General features: G+C 36.4%; 1 protein-coding gene across 3 annotated transcripts in view; it reads right to left on the bottom strand.

Moving 5' to 3' along the window:
• LOC150109305 (irregular chiasm C-roughest protein-like) overlaps positions 1-12,923 on the bottom strand; it is a 641,937-nt gene that overhangs the window by 377,374 nt on the left and 251,640 nt on the right. For all 3 annotated transcript variants that reach the window (XM_090407227.1, XM_090407244.1, XM_090407237.1), the window contains one exon: positions 10,585-10,659. The gene's annotated coding sequence lies outside the window, so the exon portion shown is untranslated. The remainder of the gene's footprint in view (positions 1-10,584; positions 10,660-12,923) is intronic.

The following is a 12,923-nucleotide window of genomic DNA, read 5'->3' as shown; positions in this document are numbered from 1 at the left end:
CCTAATAGCCTTACCAGGGACCTGAAATCTGAATGCCATTTGAGTAAAAGGTTATCTGTTTTGCATTTGGCTCTTGCGAAATCTGCTTGAATTTGTTTATGTTTTTTTTATTATTATTATTTTTTTTTTACAGTTCTTACAGCTGTAATACAAGCTGAATGAAAAGCATCTTTGACTTAAGTTATTGAATGTAAGTTGAATTTTTGTCTTGGACTTCTTTGGTACATATGTTGGAGAAGCAGATCTTGTTAGATATCTGGAGTTTTTAGTAGAGTTGTAAAAAACGATTTCATTCTATAGCATGAATTATTTCAGTTATTTGATGGGAGTGGGGAGCAGGTGCTTGGAAATCAGGGGAATGAAACAATAACCCGACCATGGATGGAGAAGAGGCATAGACATCCCGGTGGTCATCCCAATTAGCATTATTGTAGCGCCTTAAGATAAGAGGATGAAACTGGTTGGGAGAAGATCAGTAGAAAAAGAAACAAGTATTGAGTTATGGTCAAGTTGCCAAGAGCTAACATCAACGGTGTATCTGAAGGAAGCGTTGGTTTAAAAAAAAGGTTCAGGGCGTTCAGAAGATTATTTGGTACTCGTGTACGGTAAATAATTTGTTAGATCATCACGGATAGCAAATAATTCGTCTTTCCTTGCAAGTTAAATAATTCGTCTCCTTCCAAGTTAAAGAATGGGAACCAGCTCGAATTATGAACATCGAAATCTCCAAGGAGATAAGTTCACTATTTATGTGATCACCTTTCAGAGATAAATAATCACAGGGATCAGCATGATTATCTGATTTATGGGGGCGGTAAAGGCAGTACATGCAGGCAACATAGTGAAGCAAGGAAATCTTGAGTCAGAGAAGATTGTATACAGGAGACGTCGCCTTTTTCATGGAATGCCAGACTTGACAAAAGCACGTTTTGCCTTTCTTACGAAATGCATCCTGCATGATGTAATTAGGAAAGCTGAGGCGAAATTGTAGCGTAGAGGATAGTCGAGGTTCAGTATGGAATAGCAGATCGGATTTTGATGCTTTAATTGGTGGTGCACGTCATAAAGTAATAAAAATATAATTTTATTTATTTCTAAATTGAATTTTATGTTACGCTCCTGACTTTGATGCCCCAGAAGCGAATGAACAAATGCTCTTCTTTAGCTACAGTCCCACCATTAACTATGGGATCTTCTAGTAGTTAAGAAGTTTGGTTTCCAATTGCTAATAATGTTCAAAGTTTCGTAAAAAAAAAGAAATAAAAATTATTTTCTGCAGAGGTTAAAATATATTTTTTGAATCGATTGGCTTTAACTGCTAACAAATCGAAACAAATCTTTCACATATTAGAGATTTCGATTCTTATTAGGAAGTTTGGTAAACTGTTGTCAGTTATCGCACTAAACTGAAGATCTTAACTTGATATGCAATATCTTCCGTCTTTACAAAATCTATAATCAAATAAATATCGACTACAGAATGATTATTTTTGGCACAAATTATTTCAAGTGCGTGCATGTTATTGGGTTGTGTTTGTATCAGGCTTCGGCTTCTAAACAGATTCACATCATTTTCCGCTTAAAAGGCTACTTTTCACCAACTCGGCTACTAACTGTAAAAATCTCAAATCCGTCCAATTTTAGAATACTCTTTTCATGTTTAGGGGGAAGTGTACTAAGCACCTCTCTCAGAAATTCTTGATGTAAGTTAGAGGAGGGCGATCCAGCTGATCAATGCTCCCTTGCACTCTTACCAACTCACTTCTAGCATTGTCTCACAGACAGTCCGTGGTCTCTTCAGTATTTCCAAGTGCTTTTCCGCTGAAGCGGCATCCATCATTCCTCTGATTACCATTAAGCCTGTTGCAAGAGCAACGGCTGTTGAACATCATTTTACCAATCCTACTCCATACGCAGGGAACTCCTGCTTTCCTTCTTATTCTTTCATTCCATCTAACCCTATTCTATGAAGTAGCCTTGTGAGGTATTCCCGAGCAATTAAAACTTCTGGCACTTCTTAGGTTCTTTGACGTAACTCAGCTGTACACATGGTACGCATGTGCTAAACTAGATCAGGGGCGAATTTTCCATGCTTGCTGCGCAAGCTCATTAATTGAGAAAGAAGTACTATTTATTTGTTAATAAATGCATGCATTTATAAGCATTCCATTTAGGTTTTTATTTTTGTAGACAGAAGACGTCTTAAGTTTGCACGGCAATAATTGAGCTTTGCGTTGTGTATCGAAGGCCGATGCTTGCTCTTCTAGTCAAAGCTGCCTTGGCTTGCTCGGTTGTAGGAGCTTCCAGGTCCTCGCAGAAGCACTGTGATTTCATGCGCGCGCATAGCCATTTCACGTCGTCTCACTCTGTTGCTTAAACACAGGCCATACGCAGTGAAAGTAGCTCTAGCCAGTGAGCTTCAGCCAACCTTTACAAGTGTGCGTGTTGCTTGGGAAAATTAAGTTACAAACAACTTTTTATGACGATGTTATTGACCAGTTCATAAAGAAGAACCGCAGGGTAGAATTTGATTCAAGTAGCTAAATTGAAAAAGATAGAATATCATTTGTAAAATAAATATTGTATTTCTATTATTAAATGTACATAAATTTCTAAATATATAGTTTTAAATGGTCAGTAATTCATTATTCCGCTAATCAGACATCAATCTTAAGTCTGAACAGAGATTGAATTAATAGCTAAATTACCAATTGACGTATTCTTTCTCGAGTATTATTTCCTCCTTTGAGATTTCTCCCTAAGGCATTTGTCTCTGGAGTGACGATTTGAATTCGGTTAGAGTACACTCACTCAGTCATAAAATGAGTCGGCCTTCGTTAACACTGTCGCTAATTGACGGACAATTATCGCCATTACGCAGAATACTCGAGCGATGTTTCAACTTCTTTGCCACTCCCGGCGGAGAGGGAAAGACAACCAGGCGCGTGCTTGTAATTCACCTCACACCGGACTAACAATGTATATTTAAACACGGCCACTTATTCACGACTGGTTGATGAGCAATGAATCTCGATCGTTTAATAGCGACCGAGCACGGACATGGGGTGACGCAGAGCGTGAAAACTAAAGTTGGTCGTCTAAATTAACCGTCACGTCCATCCTATCTGGAACGATGCCAAATCTCACCTGTTCCGTGAATTGAGAGAAGTGGCGGAAACCTGACGCGTATTGTTATGTCTTAGTGAGGTGCTCGTGGTTTCTTTACATCAGTGAATCACTTCCCAAGTTTGCTTGCAGACTTCATTTAACAATCAGCTCCACCAGTTCGGATAACTCACTCGGAGGTCAGAGACTGGATTTCAGTAAATGAATATTCGCAGGTGTTTCCCCTTTAGTAAGACATCAGAGGGAGAGATAGATGCGACGATAACAGCAGAGACAGATAGGAATAACACAAAAGAGAGCTGGACAAGTAGCAACAAGCAAAGAAAGAATAAGAATGTGTGGCAACACCATTCAAAAAGCCAAAATTATGCTTAACAATAAAATAACAGAACAAGTTACAGAATTCAAATACTTTGGAAATATAATCTCGCAATACAATACTGATTCACAATTGGAAGCAAGACTACAAATTTACAATAGAATGAATGGCTCAATTAAAAGAAATTTTGGAAAACAAATGACTAAAGAAACTCAATTAAGATTACGTAACATCACCTATAAATCACCTCTCAAATTTGGAAGGGAAACTTGGATTCTAAAGCAAAGAAACAAACAAACAAAGACTAGAAGCAGCACAGATGAAGTTCCTAAGACCTCTCCTGGGACTCACTACGTTAGATAAAAAGAAAAGCACAGCAATAAGCGAACGATTATATAGAAAATAAAAACCTCATACAAGAAATAGAAGAATACCAGCAAAATTGGCTACAACACATAGAAAGGATGAATAACAATAGGATTCCTAAATTAGCACTAGAATGTAAACCTCAGGAAGAAGAGACCGTGGACGTCCAAGATTAAGATGGAAAGATCAACTTCATCTGCAGAGAAGGAACAGGGCTTAAAAAGCTTATACCAGAATTGCTCAGACGACGAGGACGAAAATGAAGAGAGAGAGAGAGAAGAATCAGAGTGAAATAAAGAAAAATAAAGAGAAAATAATAATATGGGATAGCTTTAAATTGAAATATGAGAAAAGAGAGAAAGAAAGATGGAAGGACTTAAAAAAAAACGAAAGTGTGAAGACTAAATAAAAAGGAAAGGATGTGGGTGTGCGTATGTTTGAAAGAGAGAGAGAGAGAGAGAAAGAATAAAGTAAAAAAATCATACATAGAAAGGACAAGATTCAAATAGAGCCTCCGTAGTTCAGTCGGTATAGATGAAGCCCTTGGGACGAAAAGACCTGGGTTCGATTCCCGTCTATGACGTGAGAAACCTTTATTTTATCTTTCGACTAAAGGTGAGTTAGCCTGTCTCATACGAGGTGGAGATTAACTCGGGTTTTTTTGTCCCTCAGAAGAAGTAAACCGGCCCGTGAACACACACACACACACATGGATCTATAGTCAAAAATACGTACTTAAAATTCCTCATTGGAGGGCTCAGACGGTCCTAAGGAACGGATGAAGAAAATTAGGGGAATCCCCCACACAACAACAAGATTCAGATAATTTCTATTTCCATTCCTTAATCTAGTGAAATTAAACAGTCTACTAATTCTTTCTTCATTTTGCGTTATTCTCGTCTATCATCTCTCTCTCTCTCTCTCTCTCTCTCTCTCTCTCTTCTCCTAATTTCACTGTGAATTTTGCACCTATGATTTGATTCATATGATTTGCTCCTCGCGGTGTGACACGACTGCGCAGCTCGTTGCTTAAAAATTATCATGTCTAGTTATTAGAGCAAGGTTCCCGGATTACCCTAACATGCTAATACACTTTGATTTACAACTTTTGTGTGGGGGAGGTAGGAGTGTCATAAAGAATTATACAGCTAAACAAACAAACAAACAAACAAAAAACAACAATAATACAAAAAGAACTAAGAAGAAAACACGATACCAAAATGATGTTGACTTCCGAACAGAGCAAGTAAACAATGCCTGAGTAAGAGGATATTTCGTCTGAGGTAAGCTACTTAAGGTATGGAAATAATGGCCTTGCTAGCCAGCAGCACCTGTTGTTCATATTGTAAGAGCGTGTTTCAACCGAAGGAAACAAGGGTTAAATGGAGATGAGACCTGCGAAAATTGAATCTTGCACCACATCAAATGTGGTTGGGCTGACGCGCGCCTCTAAGAAAACAGTTGTGCTTGCCTACTGCAGAAAGAGCAAAAACTCGAATATAAAAAGTGTGCAGGTAAGATAAAATCAGATACAAAAGAGGATACCAGTATCACCTGTACTCCAGAGCGAGAGAGAGAGAGGTATAGATGCGTCTTGTTTGATTTTTGAGATTTCCATGTTTCTTACGTGTCTTGGTTTTTCTAGCGAGATGCTTTTGTTGTCGATGCACGCTTTATTTCGCAAATTTTGATCGGTTTCAGAGGCGTATCTCCTTGTTAAGTTCAATGGCATCAGAGAGAGATCCACGTTATACAAAAATTAAGTACTCACACTATTGTAAAATATAAATAAAACTAATAACCAACGGAATGCAAGAAAATGGAGTATTAGTTTTATTCCGTACTCGTACTCGCTCCACAACACAATTGAACAAATTATTACTCGCACCCAGCGGCGGCTCGTGCCTTGAAATTGTGTGGGTGCTGCAACTTTCGAAATATACATGCACACTGTAAGTACAGTGTATACGCGTTTGGAAAAAATATCAAAATTATAGTAAAATTTAAACACGAAAAAGGATTGTTTATTATCGATAAAATTATACAGTTTGGCATAATTCAAAATTACTTAAAAATAAAATCCATTATCACAACTCCAATAATGTTCTAGAATAAAAACTATAATAAATGTTATGATTTTAATTGTAATGTCCAAATATTTAAAGAAACGGAGTAAACACGATAAGCACTACAAACACTCTACTACTGGCGCAAACTGCATATAAACAACAGTGGAACTGCGCGACAGACAGTGCCGCATTACGTTAATAGCTCGCATCTCATAATGTGCACATGCTTGAGCGCGTAGCAATATGACACTGTGGAAAACACAGTGCTGCTAGCGTCCTTCGCCTTCCTAAGTGCTACACGATGGATTTTTTATTATTTTTGTTACAAAATAAGAGAATTGTATAGGATTGTTGATGATAAAATTAAATATTACAAGCAAATATAAATAAATTAATTAATATATTTACGTATCGAGAAAAATTGGGAGTGCTGCAGTTCCGCAGTGCCTATGCACGAGTTGCCCCTGCTCACACTGCACTTTATACTTTTAATTTATGGTAACAACGAAACCTAAACATATATAATGAAACCTTAACTTATTTATATTAGTTGAATGACAGTGGAATCATAAATTATTTATATTTTCTTATATAAAACATTAAAAAGGTATTTGATTAAATTCCCTAGATTACAAAAAAGCACTGTGAAAGAATGTTATTAATAATATTAGTACTAATCACCTGATCTAAAAATTTAGATAGATCTTTATAAAAATTTATATTATATTAATATTTTATACAAAGTATATATATTAAAAATTAAAATTAAAATATATACTAAAAATTTTATATCGAGAGTGAGAATTAAATTAGTTTTGGTATTTCTGCCAATCACCTTCATCCCGTGTGGTGGCCGGGATAAGAATAGCCCCCACTGTAGCCCATGCATGTCGTACGAGGCGACTAAAATGGGTACCCAGGAAGGGTAATGGATGGCAATGCTATAGCCAATGAAGTTTTAGCTGAGGCTCGGCTATTGCTGTTACCCTCCTGCCATGATCAGAGCTTATAGCTCTATATTTCCCCATCCACACATTTTCTTCTTACAGATAAAGGGGAATATGAAAAGAATTCTTGCTTCACCCATCTAATCAAAAATAAAAATAAAAAAAATAAAATAAAATAAATGTCAATTACCTAATTAACTAGTAACATTACTGGCTTAACGGGTGAAGCAAAAGCTTTTCGTATTCCCGGCTATGTTAACAGAGACTGTGAGTAGAAAGAGTTTATGAGCTATATTGCTCGCCCTGAGCGGGCTAGGAGATTAATCTTCAGTGAGGGGGTTGAGGATGGCTTTAGGTCTTTTGTGCTTAGAATAGTCCATTGCATCATAGTCAGCGGCCAGTTGGATCAGTCTGTTAGGATGTCAATTACCTAATTTTTAATACTCTAAAATTTTTAAATGTATTTTATATAAAATATTAAAAGGTGTGTCAATTAATTTCAGTTCTCTAAATTTTAAGAAGATAGAAATAGAATTTTGAAAAATTAATTAGTCTACTAATAAAGTTTATATCAATTAAAAGTTTATACTAATTTGTGGCTAGACAGTAGCATTTAATTGAACTTTCATTTATTAATTCATGATATTTGTAAATCATGATGTTATAATGCTTCAGATAACGGAAATAGGGTACAGCATTTGATAAATGATATCAAAAAGTAATGACAAATGATATTATAAAATTATATAACTAAAGAGAATATTATTTAATTACTAAAAATATGAAATTATTGGACACAGTGGAGATCTCTGGATTTTAGTTCGCTGATCTCTAAATTTATCAAACACTCAAAATAAATTACACTACAGTATACGAAGTTTAGCTATAGATGGCGCTCCATCATAAGGTTATAAGTTAAGTTACTGTATATAGAATGTTTAGATAAAATGCGTTGGAGCTCTTAACTGCGATTGGTTGGTGTCAATGTCTTGAATTTTAGTAAATCACGTGATGCGGATGTAATGAAAACCGTAACATTTTATATGGGATAGAAGATGGAGGGAGCATTCCCACTACCATCTAGATTGAGTTAACCGGCAGAAAGAAGCAAAAAATTAGATTGAAGATACAGAAGGGAAAAACTGACTTCGTAGCGATAGTTGCCTAAAAGCGTTTGCAATTGAGCAGAGCTGATAAAAGTTTCAGGATGCAAACGGACGCCTAACACGCAGTAAATGCATAGAGAAATACGCATAGAAGGCAAAGTTGGAAGGAAAGTGAAAAATCACAGGAAAGAACATTAAAATCCATCTTAGAAATGGATCCATTAAAATGCAATTTATCTGGCTCCCTCTAGCAGATATGAAGGTAACTAATGTCCTACTGTCATTCAGGGCGAGGTAATATAATTGTCAGCATAATGGACGGCCAGATGATCTATCAGACTTACAGTTACGGGATCTTAACAAATTCGGAAAGGAAGTCATAATGACGTTAGAGGCAGTCACGATCTTTAAAAGTATTCCAAGGTCGGTTGTCTTGACTACAGTAATAGAACTTAGCATCAATCAATTGCTGCATCATCCCGCAATCTTAATACATATATGGGATTTTTTAGTTTGGGGAAAGCGAAAGTTGGGGGAAACGACCATCACAACCATCATAACCCTGTAAAGTAGCGCCACCTACAGAGCGAAGTACGAATTACTATTGCGTTTCGCTAAGTCAAGATCAAATTGGAGGGCCGATGTTAAGAGAAGATAAATGGGGATTTATTCAAATTTTCAATGTAAAGAGTCGCTGATTTATAAAACATTAGTTTAAAAATATCAATTTACAAAATTTGAATTCAAAAGAATACTTTTTTTTTTTTTATAGATGCCAGAAATCTTAGAGCTGTCCTGCATCTAAAGATGAGCTAGCAGAATTAAAGTTTGAAAACCATAATTCTCACTATTATTTCCTGTTTGTTATTCAAATAGTTGGGTCAGCTGAAATCCACTTCATGTCTCAAGAAAGAAGAGACAACATTATAAAAGGATGAGTTACAAGTATGACGCAAAGAACACATGCGACTATCTTAGAGGTTTAACGATAATCTTGGTGAGAGAGAGAGAGAGAAAGCACATTCTTACTCCTGAAAACAAGACTATATAATGATTATTTTGCAGTTTCTTCGAACTTGTAGGGAATTTAATAGGGAAATGTTTGCCTTCTATGTACCTTTCGAATGGGCGACTTTTATTTTGAAGCTATAAAATGGGTGAGAAATGGCGAACCACTTCGTGTTCGGGTTTCTTAAATCTTGTGATCTTCAAGTGAATAGCTTTTGTGACCTACTACGGAGACAGACGATGGGAATCTGTTTGTTCGAGCGACTCCTTGTGTGGGTTTCATTGTTTACTTCTGTACTTTGTGTACATGGACAGAAAAAAGAAAGCTCCGAGAAAAATAAGAAGCGAACACAGACCATGTATATAGAATAAAATAGACATAGAAAGAAATAATATGGACAGGACAATAGATGGGTGGATAAAATAAAATAAAAAAAAAACTTTAAAAGGAAAGAGACAAGGGTCAGAAGTAAAGGAAAGAGAAATTGAAATGATAAGAAATTAATTCATGAAAGGTTTGTTAAAAAGGAAACAGAGAATGTGCAAGTGAGAGAATAGAGGATGCAAAGGAGGAAAAGATACGAACTGCAACAGAAAAGAAAAAGAAAATAAAAGGAGAGAGAGAGAGAGAGAGAGAGAGAGAGAATGCAACGAAAGCATGAGGCAATTCCTAATGGAAGACTGACAACCAACGTTATCTCATAAATTATATTCGCCAAGGTCCCTTCGGTAACACAGGAAGCTTGTCATAGGTGTGCTTAAGTCATGCCGCCGTCTGTTTGTCGAATTTGAGGGCTCCTCACCGCGTTATATTTGTGTGCGGGGGAGGGGTCGAATTCCCTTACGAAGCGTATCAGCGAGTAGATTTCCTACAGACAGCATCCTGCTAGTCGGAGCAATTTGGTGGCACTCAGTGACAGTTAATGGGTGAAATTAGACGCTACGTTTCGTCATGCAGGACAACGGAATTGATGGATGGAACGGTGCAATAAGCGGTACATCAGCAGTGATCTGCCACATCCATCAGCGCATGGGCAGTGCACAAAAAAAAAAAAAAAAAATTGGACAACCGATTAATTTTCTTTTAGTCTGCCACGCGCGCTGATGTATTAGGCTCGAGCGGAAGAGCTGTGGGGAAAACTATGCTACGCGCGAGACCTCGAGGTAATGGAAAGCTGTAGCTTGCTTTTAGCTCCTGCCTTGTCCTGTGTGCAACCATTACAGATACCTGGTCTGGTGTCGGAAGTGAGGGGAGGAGGGTACTAGGCTCCTTACGAACTTCCTCATCCCCGTCTCATTAAACACCAAATACCTGGCAAGATAATGGACGAGATCCTACTCTTGCCAGTCGCTTCAACAGTGACGAGAGAGGGCAGTGAATATTGACTGATGACAGCTTTCGTTCGTGTCCACTCTGTGATCACGCATTGGACAGGAGAGTGCTGCTTCACAAAAGCAATGTGTGTGTGTGTGTGTGTGTGTGTGTGTGTGTGTGTGTGTGTGTGTGTGTGTGTGTGTGTGTGTGTGAGTGAGAGAGAGAGAGAGAGAGAGAGAGAATATATTTCTACGGTCCAATTTTAATTCTAATATGACCACATAATACTTTTTTTTAATTTCAAGAAGCAATGGATTAGGAAACTTACCGTATCTATTTCAAGGCAACCACGGCGTACGGTGCTTTTTGGTCATTGTGGCTAAAGAGGTGACCTTGCAGTGATCTGAACAAAGAGAAAGAAAGAAAGTCTGATTTTAACTACGAGAATTTGTCTCAGCGACTTCATAACTAAAACACATATATGATTATAATGATGTGGCTCGTGTGATTATAATTACAGCAAACCGATCCACCCCTTCTAAAACAAAAGTGAAACCGAAATCAAAAGTGTTATAGCTGGCCTAAAAAAAACAACCAAAACAGAATACAGTGATATTAACCAGTGGCGGCCGGTGAAAATTTTAAGTGGGGGTGCTACACATATACAAAATAAAAAAAATATTCTTTTTTTCCTAATCAGTAACCAATTTATTAATAAATAAATTTACATATTAAAAAATTGCTTTATTAAAAATATTTCACCCTCACCACGAACAAACACCAATAATAAAAGTTTCGTATCTCACAGAAATAACGCGCTCAAGCATACGATGCACTGCCCAAACGAGCAGTGTCGAAATCACTGGCAACACGCAATGAGAAGCGCAAACGAATATCGGCGAAACCAGCTGCAATTGGCCTAACGTGATAATTACGACACTGCGTTAGATCGCAGGGCAATCTAAAGCGTTAATCGAACAATTCCAATTATTAACTATTCAATCAGTGCTAAAACATGAGCTGTAACCTTTAACATGTTGTATTACATTTATATAATGTTGTAAGCATTGTTATTATTTATAAACACGAACAAAATTTAAAATTTTCATTTTTTTCCCTTGGGGGTGCTGCAGTGTCGCAGTTAATACCAGTGGCGAGTCGCCACTGGTATTAACACTAACTTTGTGAAAGAATGCCAAATGTTCATTATGGAACCCTAATGATCTGAAAGATGTTTTCCTTAGTAGACGTAAGGGCATAAAATATATAGTTCCTAAAGCAAATAAAGAAGCAATACACATGCATTATACTTACTTAGAGCCAAAAATATTCAACACACACTACCTTTAACAATAAGAAATGAAACTAACCCAAACAAATACAAAAACTGTAATGAAAGTGTATTTATTTTCCCACAAAAATGGGGAAACTGCTCAAAATAGTTGTTTTAGCATATTTGTATTCAAAGATCCAGTTTCATGTGTAAAATATAATTTTTAACCACTTTGTTAATTTTATTCCAAAACCTAATTAATGTTATGCAACTCTTTCCGTACATGTTAGCAGATCTCTGTGATTTTATTATGTTATTATATTATACCTGATTCGAACCGACGATTTTTCAACCTTCACTTGAAAAGTCTTCATAAAGATACATCGTGTCGTAGAACCCAGGTTTTTCCAACCAAAATGTTTCTTCGAAACAAAACTACGATCTCTCTTCTCGGAACTATACCAAACTTATTTTATGATAACATCCCTCCCCCCCTCCAAGATTATTTAAGTCTATAAAGTAGCTGTGTTTTATCTGCACAGTATTCAAAAAGAAAATTGGCCATACAATCTTTGTTATTGTCTTTTTCAATTGCAGAGTTTGAATTTAAAAATATATATATATTTCGTTTTAAGTGAACAGATATCATATATCAGCAAATTTCAAAATGAAAACTCTGAAAATAAAGCATTAGGATTTTTATCTCCGCCGTTTTTTAACTGCCGAAACAAACAGTTTATCTCATTTGATATCCAGATCTTGTTTCGATTGTTCAAACATTTTTCTTCCATTCAATCCGCACCACTTGAAGCAAACCATAAAATGGCTGCTGCTTATATTAATCTCTTTTGTTGAAGGATATAGAATAGCATCGTTAAACAGAAAGCATCTGTACTGAAGAAATATTGACTGACATCTTTTCTTTGCATCGCGTAACAGATGAAACTCTATAGTAGACTTGGCTCAATCTACGGTCCCTGATGGGAGTTATTTCCCCCCTTTTTTCACTTAAGAGATATTGATATTTGATATCCGAATAGAAAATTCAAACATTTCAACGTGAAACAGGTGACTGCAGTTTAGATAGATGTTTTATTTTTTTACAGTTGTTGCTTTTTTTTTTTTTTTGTTAAAATAAAATGAGTCGGATTTCTTTCTCTATTGTAGTTATAGGAAATAAGACCTTTCGTTTTATCTTACATGCTCTGTCATCCGAGTATTTCAATGGTACAAGAAACAACAATGTTTCTTCAACAGAGGTTTTTTGCAATATGATATTTTTGTGCGATAAATCATTGTTATGAACTCTTTTTTGAAGATAACGAGCGGAAAAAGAACTACAGCATAAAACAATGCAAACGGATGATAATGAACATGTTACATATGATGTTTCA

The sequence above is a fragment of the Typopeltis vanoorti genome, chromosome 2 (genome assembly GCF_054136105.1).
Source record: "Typopeltis vanoorti isolate ZY-2024b chromosome 2, IOZ_Tvanoo_1.0, whole genome shotgun sequence".
NCBI lineage: Eukaryota > Metazoa > Arthropoda > Arachnida > Uropygi > Thelyphonidae > Typopeltis > Typopeltis vanoorti.
The sequence above is the reverse complement of the archived record's forward strand: the minus strand, read 5'-3'. Positions and strand labels throughout refer to the sequence as shown.